The sequence below is a fragment of the Vicugna pacos genome, chromosome 29 (assembly GCF_048564905.1).
Source record: "Vicugna pacos chromosome 29, VicPac4, whole genome shotgun sequence".
NCBI classification, from domain to species: domain Eukaryota; kingdom Metazoa; phylum Chordata; class Mammalia; order Artiodactyla; family Camelidae; genus Vicugna; species Vicugna pacos.
The window spans coordinates 20,086,215-20,101,368 of NC_133015.1; the positions used below are offsets into that span (position 1 = coordinate 20,086,215).

Consider the following 15,154-nt stretch of genomic DNA (forward strand, 5'->3'; position numbering starts at 1 on the left):
CACCTCCACTTCATCCTGTGTCTTCCATGTGGCGTAAGAGGATTCCAGCTGAGGCTAACTTGGGACTTGCAAACAGGGACACCTGTCCTTAGCAGCCGTGAGATCTCGTAGTTGACTTACAGTGTTAGTTTCAGGTGTAAGGCAAAGCAATTCAGTTACACACACGTATAGATATATACATTTTTTTCTCTTCAGATTCTTTTCTATTATGTGTTTTTACAAGAAATTGAATATAGTTCCCTGTTCAATACAGTAGGTCCTTGTTGTTTATCTATTTTACATATAATGTGTATCTGTTAATCCCAAACTCCTAATTTATCCCTTCCCACACCTCTCCCTGCCCTTTGGTAACCATAGTTTGTTTGCTACATCCATGAGTCCATTTTTAGTTTGTAAACAGAATTTTATCATTTTTTTTAGATTTCACATGTAAGTGATATTATATGATATTTGTCTTTCTCTTTCTGACTTACTTCATTTAATCTCTAGAACCAAATGTTGCTGAAAATGGTATTATTTCACTCTTTTTTATGGCTGAGTAATATTCCATTATATATGTATATTACATCTTTATCCAGTCATCTGTAGATGGACATTTAAGTTGTTTCCATGTCTTGGCAATTGTAAATAGTGCTACTATGAACATCGAGCATATGTCTTTTTGAATTACAGTTTTCTCTGGATATATGCCCAAAAGTGGGATTGCTGGATCATGTGGTAAGTCTATTTTTAGTTTAAAAATTTTTTTTAAATACAAACTTCATAGGCAATATAGAATAGTTATAAGTTCTTGTTTGAACACTAACCTTCCATTATTAGCTGCATGAAATGGAGCAAGTCACGTAATCTCGCAGAGCCTCAGCTACCACAGCTGTAAAATGAGGACAATCATTTGCACCTCTAGTGCGGTAGTGAGGGTTAAATGCAATGATTACCTTAAAATGCTTCTGTACAGACTGGTCTTCTGAAATAGTAACAAATATTTTAAATTCAAGGGATTTTAACTTTAAATTGTCAGTTTTATACACATCTGAACTTTGGAAAGTACCGAAGCTTTTCTGAAAATCTTTAATTACCCAGCTATGTGTCCAATATAGGTTGTTTTGTTCTGAACTATTTCACGTGACCAGTGGCGATGATCACCCTTGTTTGTGCATATGACCCATGTGATCTGGGAGCTGGTGTAGCCCCAAACTAGGACAAGGATTTTGAGCCCTATTATCATGCATGACCAGGAAGAGATCAAAGTAGTCTTTATTTTTCTCTCTGAAACTTAATACAAACTGACAGACCATAAGCAGCAATTTTTGTATCCTGTGTCAGTTCCAAGGAGCACACCACACCTCCTGACCTCCGCCTGACCTGAGTTCTCTGCTGTTCCTCTGGGCATGAATGGAAATTTACTCCCCAGCACACTCCCCTTCTGTCCTCTTTGCTTTTTGCCCAAGATCTGCTAAATAAAAAAATGTCAGACTTCCAGGTTCCTTTCAAAACATTGTACAGTACATGTTTGTTAAGTAATAATAATAATAAATGAGAGAAAGAAAGCAAGCAAGCAAGCTACACATGGTTCCTGTCTCTGAGCAGCAGCTGTTAGGACCAACACACAGCCCAGCATAGGGTACACAACCCCTAGAAAGGGGCCACTGGAGATGACTCTGGATTCGTTTGGGTTGAGTGGACCCCTAAGATGCATCTAATTATTCCAATGTCATTTGGCTACTAAACTGATCAAGTGGAAGAGAAACTTACATTCAGTCTTGGATAAACTTTTTGGAAATTGTGTGAACTTGGGCAAATTTTATATTATAGCCAGACCTGCTTCCATCCAATAATGTTTGTAAAAATCCTTTGGGGACTTAACAAAAAGACCCCCCCAAATTCAGAATGTTAAAGACAATTAGATAAAAAGATGAATGTTGAATGTCTCCTAATCTACTCTAAGATCCACATCTTTGGTGTTAAATTGACTGTTGAATCTGGCATTTCCAGGGTAGAGCTGAATTCCATATGGAATTAAAGGTGACTGATGTTTTTGTGTGTGCAGAAGCTATTCACCCTACCTAGGTATTTCTAAAAGCCAGCTATTCTTTTTTTCATTATTAGAAAAATAGAGTAGGGCTGACAGACTTAGCAAACAAAAATATAGAACTCCTGTATTTTGAAATTCAAATTTAATCAGAAGTCCTGTATTTTACATAGTGAGCCTAAGTTAGGGAAAAATTTCAACATAAACAAAATTTAAAAATTAAATGTTAGTGATCACATAGAAGTAGGCTGGTTAGGACTACAGTAAACTAAAAAGCTTCTGCAAAGCCAAAGAAGGAAACAATTAACAGAATGAGAAGGCAACCCACTGAACAGGAGAAAATATTTGTAAATCATTTCTCTGATAAGGGGCTAATATGGTTGCCAGAGGTATGGGTGGGAGAAATGAGTGAATTGTTTTGTTTTTGTTTTTTTGCTTAAAGAGACTGAATAAAAATAAATTGCTCCTCCCACTCCCCCCCGCCCAGAAGATTTAACACATGGCTAGCACAATTAATTCAGGGTGAGGGATTGCGAGTTTAAAATGTACATCTGTTTTGCTTCAGCCATCATAATAGCATTTTTAAAAGCACCAACCTTTGGAATGGAATCACTTCTGAACACTATAAAAACAGACTAGCCCTTGGAGACAAGAGCAGTAAGCCCCACACTTCACTTCAAACAAAATTCCCACTTTTAAAATCTAAGAGACTAGTTTACACGTCTTGCTTTCTCATATATTGTTTTTGTAGGATCTTCTGATTTTGAAATAGACTTTAAACGAATTCTAATGCTGTGCTTTTTGCCTTGATACGCTTATTTATGTCATTAATATTCACTCTTTTTCATATTTAAAGTAGAACTTTATTTTCATTTTGCCTTTACTTCAAAAATTAGAAATAATTGTATTCCTGAGGAATACTGCCCTAAAAAATTATGCCATATATAGATTACATCACTGAATTATTTGGGACTCTTTTGATTGAAAATGGCATAAACCTAGCTCAAATCAATTTAAACAGAAGAGGGGGGTTTTATCGGCTCACATGATTTTAGGTATGGTACGAACAGAAGACTAACAATCCATCAGGTAGGTATCTCTGTCTCTCCTTCTGGTTCTCTCTGCAAGTTCTCTGAAGTTCCTTAAGTTCTTCACATGACAGGGGACATGGCTCTCACAACACATATCTTAATAATTCTGGGACCAGGAAAGAGGAGTATTTTTTTTCTAGATCAACTGTGAAAAGTCTCCCCCAGGGGAGAATTCTGATTGGCCTAACTTTGGTCATGTGCTAATCTCTCATCCAATCACACAGCGAGATGGCAAACTGTGATTGGTGGTTACCACTAGAACCACGTGGCTTGAAGGAATGCTTTGGAGGGAAAAAAAAAGAGTTATATGCAGGGAAAAAGTGTTAACTTTAGTCACTAAGTTAAAAAACATGAACAGAAATATAGTTTTTAAAGACTAAAATTCATTATTTTAAAGAAAATGTATCTCCTTCCATCAAAAACTCTGTAACATACCACAGTATATTGACATCACCTTTTTATGTTTGTTCCTTCCACTGAATGGCCAGCTCCCCAAAGAATCAATTATTATATGATATTTGGATTTATAATGCTGGCATCTAACTTTATCCAGAGCACATAGCAGATAATTAAGAAGTGTTTGTTGAACTGAGTAGATAAGTATATATTAAAATCATTTGCCAATAGCAACAGAACATGGTAACATTGTCCTGGGATCACAACCAGAACCCTAGTCACCCTCAACACACATACACACACACACACACACAAAACAGAAAATCTGAATAAATAAAGGATGAAATTTAGATAATAATACTAATGATGATATATTAATCGATTTATTAATTGAGACAAATGTCCCATACTAATGTAAGAAGTTTATAATTAGGGGAAATGGCTTTGGGATATATGGGATTTCTCTCTATCTTCCCATTATGTCTGTAAATCTTAAACTGTGGGTATTGGAGTTCTCCAGAGAATCAGAACTAATAGGAGACAGATAGGTAGATGAGAGGAGGTTTATTATAGGAATTTGCCCACACAGTTATGGAGACAAGTCTCACAGTCTGCTGTATGCAAGCCTGAGAGCCAGGAAAACCAGCGGGGGAGGTACTGGTCTAAGTCCTAGAGTCCAAAGGCCCGAGAACCAGGAGCTCCAGTGTCCAAGGATAGGAGAGGCTAGATATCTCGGCTCAAGAAAAAAAGGAGAATTTGCCCTTTCTCTCCATCTTTTTGTTCAACTCTGCAACAGATTGGATGAAGCCCACCCACGTTGGTGAGGACAGACCTTCTTTACGGTCTACCATTCAAATGTTGATCTCTTCTGGAAATTTCCTCATAGACACATCCAGAAATGTTTTTACCAGCTATCTGTCTATCCCTTTGCCCAGCTAAGTTGACACATAATATTAAACACTATACTCTTCTTTAAAAAAATAATAATAAATATATATTATTATCAGTTAATTCTAGGTATTTAAAATTTTTCATTATGACTCCCTCTAATTCATGTGTTATTCAACAGTGTTTTTTTAAAATTTTCAACATTTGAGTTTTAATTTAACTTTTTTGTTATTAATTTCTACCTCAGTTGAATTATGATCAAAGATCATAGGCAATATAATATTTCTGTGTTGAAATTTTTGAGACTTTATGGCTGAGAACGTGATCAATTTTTATGTTTTATGTTTGCAGAGGAAATATGTATTCTATACTTGGTAGAAGCAGAACTCCTAAAAGTCTACTAGGTCCAACTATTATTTTTATTATTTAGGTCTTCTTTTTACTGCTCATTTTTGTTTGCTTAGCCTTCAACACTTAGGAGAGCTGAATTGAAACCTCTCAGTTTAATGGTGAATTTCTTGATATCTTCCTACTCTTGTCAATTTTTGCCTCACATATTTTGAAGGTCTTACTAGGTGTTAAATGACTTGAACATTTTCTCATTATGCAGTTACAGTCTTCACTTCTTTATCCTAAAATCTCTATTAATATGAAACACCAACTCTCCTTTAGTTAATACCTTCCCGACATGTTTTTAACATCCTTTGCCTTCAACCTTTGTATCCAGTATGCTTAGGTGTGTCTTTTGTAAATAGCGTCTGTCGATATTTGTTTTTCAACTGGCATGCTTAGTTTATTTGCTTTTACTTAGTAACTGTTACATACTGCTTTCTACCACCTTTGTCTATCATAGTAGCTTGTTCTCACTTTTTCTATAGTTTGCTTTAATCACCCCAAAGACAAGAATTTTAGTGTTCTCACATCCCTGGACCTGTCTCCCAACACTCATCAGTTCTATACCAGGCAAATCTTTGGCGGTTGGTCATAGCAGCCTGTAAAGACGACAAACAGCAGCAAAGTATTTGATCTTCTCTTCACACTATCTCTTGCAACTTTCTCCCTTAGATTTGTCTTTAAACACGGCTCACAAAACTCTTTTCAGTGAGGATTTTTGCATGGCAAGATGTCCAAAGACTTACATGCCTTAAACTACTTATCTCATGCCTTTCATGTTTGAACCACAGTTTGTGTGGATATAAAATTCATGTGTTCTAAGTTTTTGGCTTCCATGCTTCTAAAACACTACTCCACTCTCTGTAGTAATCTGATTTATGTTCTTTTGTATTCTTTTCTCTCTATGTATAGGTTTTGGAATTTCCTCTTTGTCCTTGGTGGGATTAAGTTTCACCATAAGCTATGATTGGTTTTCCTTTTCTCTTTAGTTCTCTGTGTGTCTTTCCATTCTAAGACCTATTTTTTAAAATTAATTCTGCAAAATTTATTCATTCTTTAAAAGTATATAAATAAAATAAAATTTTAAAATGTGTTTATTATTTCTTCAAATATTTCTTTAAATATTTATTCTCCATTTTTAATTTTTGTCTCTTTCTGGGACTCTTTTTTTTAACATTTTTTTATTGAGTTATAATCATTTTACAATGTTGTGTCAAATTCCAGCATAGAGCACAATTTTTCAGTTATACATGAACATATATATATTCATTGTCACATTTTTTTCTCTGTGAGCAACCATAAGATCTTGTGTATATTTCCCTGTGCTATACAGTATAATCTTGTTTATCTATTCTACATTTTGAAATCCCAATCTATCCCTTCCCACCCCCGCCCCTTTGGCAACCACAAGTTTGTATTCTATGTCTATGAGTCTGTTTTTGATTTGTATTTATGTTTTGTTTTTTGTTTGTTTGTTTGTTTTTAGATTCCACATATGAGCAATCTCATATGGCATTTTTCTTCCTCTTTCTGGCTTACTTCACTTAAAATGACGTTCTCCAGGAACATCCATGTTGCTGCAAATGGCGTTGTCAGTTTTTATGGCTGAATAGTATTCCATTGTATAAATATACCACATCTTCTTTATCCAGTCATCTGTTGGTGGACAGTTAGGCTGTTTCCATATCTTGGCTATTGTAAATAGTGCCGCTATGAACATTGGGGTGCAGGTGTCATTTTGAAGTAGGGTTCCTTCTGGATCTATGCCCAGGAGCAGGATTCCTGGGTCATATGGTATCTTTCTGGGACTTTTTTTTAATTAGATATTCTACTTTTATCTTCCATATCATATAACTTTTATTTTATAATATTTTTATTTCTCTGCTCTTTCTTCCCTTCTGGGAGATTTTCCAAGTCTGGCGTTCCAATTCATTAATTCATTCCTTGGCGGTATCCATTTCAGTACTCTTCACACTGTTGTGTGTTTTGTTAAAAGTAAAACTATGGAAATACCAAACATTTCTGCTTGGTTCTCATTGTTTTTCTTGTTCTTATTGCTAATATCTTTTCTTATCTCAATTTCCATGCTTATCACGCCACATTTAAATTTTTGGTTCATCTGTTTGAAGAGTTCTACCTCTTATGCAGAATGTAACAGTATGTTTTTCTTTGCAATGCTCCTCTTGAGTCTTAGTATCTTGTTGGATGAGTTCCTGTTGGTCCTGAACCTAAAGGGCAATGCATCAGACAAGACCCCAGAGAGTATGAACTTAGTGAGCTCAGAGGAGGGGTAATGAATGCACCCTGGGGGGGAGAGCCCCAACCGCAAACCACATCAATCAACCAGCCGTCCTGCCTCCACACACCTCCTCAGCTTCTTCACTCTGCCAATCCCACCCACTCCAAGCTGCGCAGGGCCTGGGACACTCTCCAGATGATCATTCCTATCTGGTGGCTTTGGAGGGACAAGGATGGGGAGAGCACTGCCCACAGTCAGTCCCCGCTTGTTCTTCTCAATTCTTAGGCACAAGACATCCATGCTGCCCAGATTTTCCTCCAAAAGACCCTTGAACCATAATGCTAGGTTTCTACAGGTGGCCAGGCAGGCACTGTGTGGCCCAAGGCAGCAGCAGGAAGAGCAACAGTAGAACTCTGCAGCGTCCTTCCTCCATTCTCCTCGCACCACATCAGCATCACCCTACCTCCTACTGCCCACCCGAACCGCTCCCCACCCACACACCGCCCCATTTCTTCCCCACCCCTGCAGTTTTGTAGTTTTTTCCTGGTGTTTCTCTCCCATCCTTCCTCCAAGGTTGACCTGTTGTTGGGGGGAAATCAGCACTTCATAGAAACCGGAAACTGATGACTGTAGTGCCTTAACACGTGCACATGAAAGGCTTTCTTTTGTACACCAGCACAGTGCAGCGCCCTCCCCTGAGCTGTCTGGGGCCAGCAGCCCATGGGTTTCAGAAGAAGAGGGCAATGATACTCTTTCGTTATAAGATTACAAACTTCAAGGAGCTGTTTGAGTGGGGGTGCTAAGAACATACATTTGAAAAGAATCAGTGTTCCCCTAGTCAAATTTTAAGGGCCAATCATTGTACTGAGACATTTAACGTTCTTTATGTAAATATTAACTGGGTGCACATCCTTATTTTAGGAGCATATAGAAAGGAAAAGCAAAGCAAAGTTTTCTTTCTTCTTCTTTCTTTCTTTTTTTTTAAGCAATGTAGATGTTCAGGTTGGTCTGCAGCTTCGGGGACGCTTGCTTGGGTCACCCTTCAGGTGAGGACAGTGGGAATGGATGACAATAGATGAAATTCATGAGAGAAGCCATCAGAGGAGGCTGGAATGGTGAAGGACACCCCCCCCCCAACCAAAGAGCAGATGGAGAGAAGGAAACCCTGAAAGAATTGGGGAGCAGTGAGAGGAAGAAGCAAAACCATGAGCAGGAGCATCTGCGAAGCCAGAGAAATCTAGTGTTTCACAGTTGAGCAACAGCCACAGGTGTCCACACCGGGATGAAGTGGCCTTGATTTTAGGTACAAGGAGGTTATGGAACTCAGAATGCTAGAAGCAGAAAGCAAAATTGAATTAGGGACGAACACATAGTGAAGGAGACAGCAAGTATGGGCAACTGTGCCAAGCAGTTTGGTTGTGAAGTGGTGGAGATAGGGAGGAAGTAAGAAGGGTTTCTGTTCATAAAAGTACTGAGCATGTTCAAATGACTAAGGCAACAGACCTCAACCATGGCCACCAAGTAATGCCACCTGGGAAGCTTCAATACATAGCTGTGGTAAGACCCTGCCCACGGACATTCTGATTTAATTAGCCTGGACTGAGGGCCAGGCATTATGCTGTTTGGCAAGCGCCCTAAGTATGGCCAGATTTGAAGCCTCTGGTCCAAAGGAAGGACCCAGGAGAGAAGGGAAGAGAGAACACGTAAGAGAGAAAAAAAGATGACCACTGGAGGGAAAGGGGCTCGGGCCGGGGCAGAGGACCTGATCTTTCTTCTGTTGGGGAAGGAGAAAGGGAGGAAAGGCTGGGTTCAGGAGTCGGCAGGGGCTCGCCTGGGGTAGGGCAGGGCACCCGTCCTGGGTGTCAGGCTGCGATTCTTTGTGAAGTAGGAAGACAAGCCCTCTGCTGAGGGACCTGGGGAGTATTTGGAGAGGGTACTAAGGACAGAAGGGAAGAGTTGGAGAGGCTGCCACAGCAGGAGCCTGAAGCAGAAGTGCTAACGCTGTTGAGGACCCACTGGAGGCTGTGGTGGAGTTCTTACGTGACTTTCTCTGGCAACGTTAAGACTCCAGGTTTGCTCAGAAGCCTGGCCAAGTGGACGTGTAGAGTCACACTGGTTCGTGACTGAGAGGCCAAGGGACGTGATGGGAAAAGTGCAGACAAAGGGAGTGATAGATGTGGACTGCAAAATCTGGGCACGATAGAGAAGGAATTGAAGAGACAGGAGGGCTGATGGGAAGAAAACAGAACGTTCGAGAGACAGGAAGGATCAATGAGACTGGAAAGGAAGCAGCAATACCTGAAAAGGAGCTGAGCAATGAGAGCAGAAGATTGCAGTGCTGTAATCAGAGAGAAGATGTTGGAACTTGAGTCTTCAGACATGCACAGAGCTGGATGAAGACCAGGTCTGGGTACTGCCAAGGGTGTGCGTGGCGGAGGCAAACTAGGAGAAGAAGTATCAGAACATTCCGTTTTGTAGAATACCCATTTCCCCAAATATCTCAATTAAGAGTTACTTAATCATTTATACTTATGGTATATAGTTATACTACAAGTAGTATAAATAAATATATACTAGATATAACGTATATTTATAACTATAGTTTGCCCAGCATTCTCTTGAAAACAGAAAAAGGGAGGGGAAAGAAATAAAAAAGGAAAAACTTACACATATATACAGATAAAAAGAACTAGATGAACCTAAACTAAAACGTTAACAAGTGAGGTCATGGTTAATTTTTTTTCTGTTTTATTTTGTACAACAGTCAAATATTTCCATAATCATGGAAGGTGATGCATTTTATATTTAAAAGAAAATAGTTTACCCTAGATGAATTTTGCTCTTTCAAGATGTGTTAGCCTGGAAAGGAAGCAGTATTCTGAACTATGGAACAGATTGCCCCGTATTCGCACTAAGAACCTAATGCAAACAGTAATTCCAATGAGTCACTTTCTTTCTGGCTCATTTTAAACTGTGAGATAGCAATCGGGCCTGATTATTTGGATTTATAAATATTTACCCTTGAGACGAGTTCCTTATGTTGAATATGTTGACTCAGTAAATGCAAGCTGACATTGATATATTACAAGGCTTCCTCTTTTAAGGGCTGGGTATTGTATCGAAAGAACTTCGTGAAGGAGAACAAGAAGGCAAGCAAAGAGTTTCTGTGGCTACCCCAGTCTAACCTGCAACCTCTCCAGCAGACACACGCCTATATTTTCTGTTCCCCTTTCATGTTTATTTTCCTCCGAAGCCCTTACCAACATCGAATCTGTACCACTGAAGTGTGTGAGATCTGATACCCACACATACACACAGGTGTCCGTGTATCTTTGGTATAGATTAAATCAGAAATTTGGATGTAGCTGGCCAGTGGTAGGATGTGACGGTTGTACTTGTTTGAAGCTCCCGAGGTGATTCCTACAGGCCACCAGGATGCCACATAATCAACTCAGTTAAATCAAAGTGAGACATTCTCTGGGCTGCTAACATTCCTGCCACCTTTAGTCTCCGCAACCTGAATAATACCTGGTTGTTCAATTCCCTGATACACCTGTCCTCAGTGTCTGCCTTTTGGTCTCTCCTTTGCGAAATTTAACTAAATTAACCAAGTAGAAAGGAAGGAAATCGATGCCTAAGGTCCTTGGAAAAACAAGTAAAGGGTAAATCACATCTCTTAGGGACTTCAAAAGGGCAAAAGGAAAGAAACGCATTGGATGGAAAAGTTGCACCAGCAAGAACTTGCCAAGAGCTGCTTTAAAATGTTGAATGGTGAGCAGAGGGCCACAGCTTGCAGAAGTCCCATCGGAGTTCACTAGAAACCCTGGAGTGACAGCTGGCAGAGCTCACAGAGGGCGGCTTTAAGGAAGCTCACCCGGGATTACAAAGCAGCAGCTGGCAGGACTGGACTACAGGTGAAACTGACTCAGATGACATAAACCGTACTTTAAAAAAATAAATCACTTTCTTAACCAGCATCGTCTTTGTTCCCCCAAGTTTTGCTTTTGAAATAATTGTAGGCTTACAGGAAATTGCGAAGATAATATAGAGACACCCCATGTACCTTTCATTTGATTTCCCCCAACGGTTGCATCTTATATAATTACAGACCAATATCAAAACCAGGAAACTGGCATTGGGACAATATGTGCAGTTCTACGCTGTTTTTATCACACGTGTAGATTCAGGCACCATCACTGCAACTGAGATACAGAAATATCCCACCATTTTCATTGCTCTGGGATGAATACCCAGGAGTGTGATTGCCATGTCTTCCTGGTGGGTTGACTTTTCTATCCTTATGGTCCTCTCTGTACCTGACAATTCTCTTTGCTCTCAAGTCCGCTTTATCTGACTTCTTCTGACTAATGTTTACATGATATATCTTTTTCCATTCTTTTACTTTTAGCCTGCCTATATTGTTGCAGTTGAACTGAATTTATTGTAGACTGTATATAATTGTGTCAGTGCTTTTCAAAAAAAAGAAAAATTAATAGACTATTTGTTAGAAGTTTTAGGTGGATGGAAAAATTTTGCAGTGAGTAGAGGGTCCCCATATACCTTTTTCCTTCTCTCTCCCTCTCCTGAAAACTTCCCTATTATTTAAGGTCTTGCACTAGTGAGGAACATTTGTTAACAACTGATAACCCAATACTGTTAAAGTATTATTAACAAAAGTTCACCATTTACATTAGGGTTCACTTTTGTGTTGTACATTCTATGGTTTAGACAAATGCATAATGTCGTGTGCCTGCCATTTCAGTGTCACGTACATTAGTTTCACTACCTGAAAAATGTCCTGTGCTCCCCGCCTCCTCATCCTTCCCTTCCCCTCCCCCCACAAATCCTCAACAACCTCCGATCATTTTACTGTCTGTCTAGTTTTGCCTTTTCCAGAATGTCATGTAGCCAGAGTCATACAGTGTGCAGCCTTTTTAGATTGGCTTCCTCTACTTGGCAATTTACATTTAACATTCCTCCATGACTTTTTGTGGCTTTGGAGGCTCTTTTTTTTTTTTTTTAACATTGAATCCTGTTCCATTGTATGGTTATGTCATGGTTTGTTTATTCATTCACACACTGAAGGACATCTTGACTGCTTCCCAGTTTTGGTAATTATAAACAAAGCTTCTGTAAACACTCATGTGCAGTTTCTTGTGTATGCATGTTTTCAACTCATTTAGGTAAATACTAAGGAAAATCGCATCTATTCCATCATTCTGGAAAGAGAAGTCTTCTAGCTGGCACTATCTGAGAAGAGGAAATCAATGTATTGTTAATCTGTAGCTACTGATTTTTTTAACCATATCTATAATTCCTTTTAATCAACATAAGGATACATCAAGTGTGCTCTCTTTAGACAAAAGATGAAGAAAGGGGTAGCCTAGAAAGACAGAGTATGTTTTTAGTATTAGCAATCACCTGACATTAACTGAACCGTTACTAGACCCAAAGTGCTAAACTGAATATGGTTTAAAAATTAAAGATAGTCTCTGTACAAGGAACTCTCACATTCAAAACAAGTAGATTGTATCACTCAGCCCAAATTTCTGCACATCCCTGCTACATAACTGCATTGACATTTTGGTGATAGGAATGAGGAGATTTTTTTAAAGTATAATCTGACTCTGTTAGAGAATCATAAAACCCCTAACTGTAAAAGAAAATGGAGAAAATTAAATGAAGTCAACTGAGAGAAGGTCAGTGGGGAAGCCAGGGCCTGTGGTTTTAGAGGTCATGAACAGGATATTAATCTGTGCTAAACCAGGTAGAAGGCTACTGAAGGCTTTTTGCTGTTGGCCTAGGTCTGCCTGCGCTTTGCAGCAGTCACCCTGGATGCTCGAGGAGGGCAGTGCACAGAGGGCACAGGCAGGAACTGGGCAACCACGTCGGGGGCTCTTCCAGGAGACGGTGGCAGTTCAGGAAGGACTAGTTGTGGTGGAGGTGGTGAGAAGAACTGTGATACTGAACATATTTCCAATTTTAAGCCAGAAGAATTTGCTGATGCACTAAATGAGTGACAGGAGCGGAACAGGGGGCATCAGGGTAGACGCCGCATTTTAGACCCTGGACAGTTGGGTGAACTATGGTGCTGCCTTCTGAAACAGGGGACACTGAGGGAGGAGCAGGTCTCCAGAGACAAATCTGGAGACCCTGATATAGTACGTGTTTGACCTTAACACTTTTTGAGATAAACATAGGACCTTTAGGAATCCCTCAAATTCATAAACACTAACATAACCTAAAATTTCCCCCAGAAAATACAGTATAGTGGCCTCTTCCTTTTCGTCCCTCAAAGCTCTTTCTCTTGTTTGGGAACAATTATGGCCACGGCCAGAGAACTCTCTTGAAACTGTGTCAAAGACGTCCCTCTCTGACTGCTCCGTGGTACACCCATCCAGGGTCTGACTCTTCCACACAGAAATTTGACATCTCACTCTAGTTTATCCAGAACATTTAAATCTTAGCTAAGGATTTTCTTTTAGATGTTTCACTTCCATCATCAGCATCAGCAGTAGTTTCTTTTTTGGCTGCTCTTCAAAACTTCAAACCCCACAAGTGTTTCTAAATAAAGGACAATGACTCAGCCTAAGAAAGCCGAGTCACGACGAGAGGGCTTAGTGAGCTCGGAGCATCTCTCAGCAGCATCCAGGAAAATCAGCCTGCCTAGACCTAAAATACTCAACTGTATAAGCCAGTAAAATTTTAATTCTTTCAAGTTATGAACCCAGCAGCCTCACAAATGGTTAAAACCATGACCTGTTTTTGTAATTTAATTACTGTAAAGATTACAGTATAAACACCAACAATTGTTTGTTTTTGGTTTCTAAATCATAAAGAACAATCCAGTTTTTGAGGATGCACATCAATACTTCGATTCTCTTAAAAAATAAGTTTTTTTTTAAATTGGAGGGGTAAGTAGGTTTATTTATCTATTTTATTTATTTTTAATGATTTTTAATGGAGGTATTGGAGATTGAATCCAGGACTGCATGCATTTTACCATTGATTTATACCCTCCCTCCAAACCACAGATTTTAAATCCAAGAATGTCTAAGTTGATCACGTCCAGTTTCTGTCAATTTGTTTTATACCCTATATGCTGTCCATGAATTCATGCATATGGTCTGAGACCTCTCCTCTTATGCCCTATGGTAATACAAGCCTTCCCCTGACCACTTTTAAGAATGTGTTAAAACCTCAATAGAATTTAAGATATCCCAAAGAGGACATGTCTGAACAGAAACAGGAAGACCTTGGTTTAAGTCCTATCTCTGCTGTTTACAAGCTGTGTGACTTCTGGAAAGTTTCTTAGCCTCTCTGAGCATGTTTCTCCATCTTTCAGTGGGGATAATGACACCTACCTTAACAGGTGTTTGAAAATGCCCCAGAGTAAAGACCTGTGGTGGTCACAGAGAGGCACGCCTCAGACTATCCCTCAGGAGATCCTGCCGTGAGCTCAGTCAGCCAACAGCCCTGCTGCCACACCTTTGGATTTCCTGTGGCATTTACATGGAGGCCATTCCCACCAACCCAAGAGCGAGCATGGCAGGAGTATTAGAGCTGGCCATTTGGCCTCTAAAATTTAAACTCTGCTAGGATTTCCCATTGTCCTGGCTGAGATTTTTCTCAGAGCGGTTTTGCATGACGTACAACTATTTCTACCCAATCCTCTTTCCTTGCCTCTCTCCATGCACACAGTCAGACTGCATCACAGGCTGAAGGAGCTCCCTGTCTCCTCCTGTTCCCTACCCTGCATCCTTCATAGGTGTTTCCTTCCACATACCTCTTGCATGTCTGGTTCATCTTAGCATCCGTCTCTCATAGGATCCTAACTGACATGCCAGAGTAGGACCTTGGATGGGGGTCTTGAGTGGTCCAGCATTTCTTCTCACCAGAACATAGAGCACATGGCTGCCTCCTTGCAAGGTTACTTGCAAGTAGCTAGTTCAACATTAGCCAGGCTAGAAAATTTCTCTTCTGTAACTGCTCTTGACCTGTGACCTCCAAAGCACATATATCAACTTCCCAGCATGGTTTTGTCTTTACTCTTTAGAATTCTTAGTTCCGCCTTTGTGTTGTGTTCATTACCACCCCTCCCCACCCCATCCCATCACT

At 39.7% G+C, this 15,154-nt stretch overlaps 1 long non-coding RNA gene across 1 annotated transcript; it reads right to left on the reverse strand.

Moving 5' to 3' along the window:
- Positions 1-1,228: 1,228 nt before the first annotated feature.
- On the reverse strand, positions 1,229-15,147 carry LOC140690265 (uncharacterized). Its single transcript, XR_012065481.1, has 2 exons — positions 14,823-15,147; positions 1,229-1,453 (listed from the first exon to the last, which is right to left on the reverse strand). It is a non-coding gene; the product is annotated as an uncharacterized lncRNA (long non-coding RNA).
- Positions 15,148-15,154: the final 7 nt, after the last annotated feature.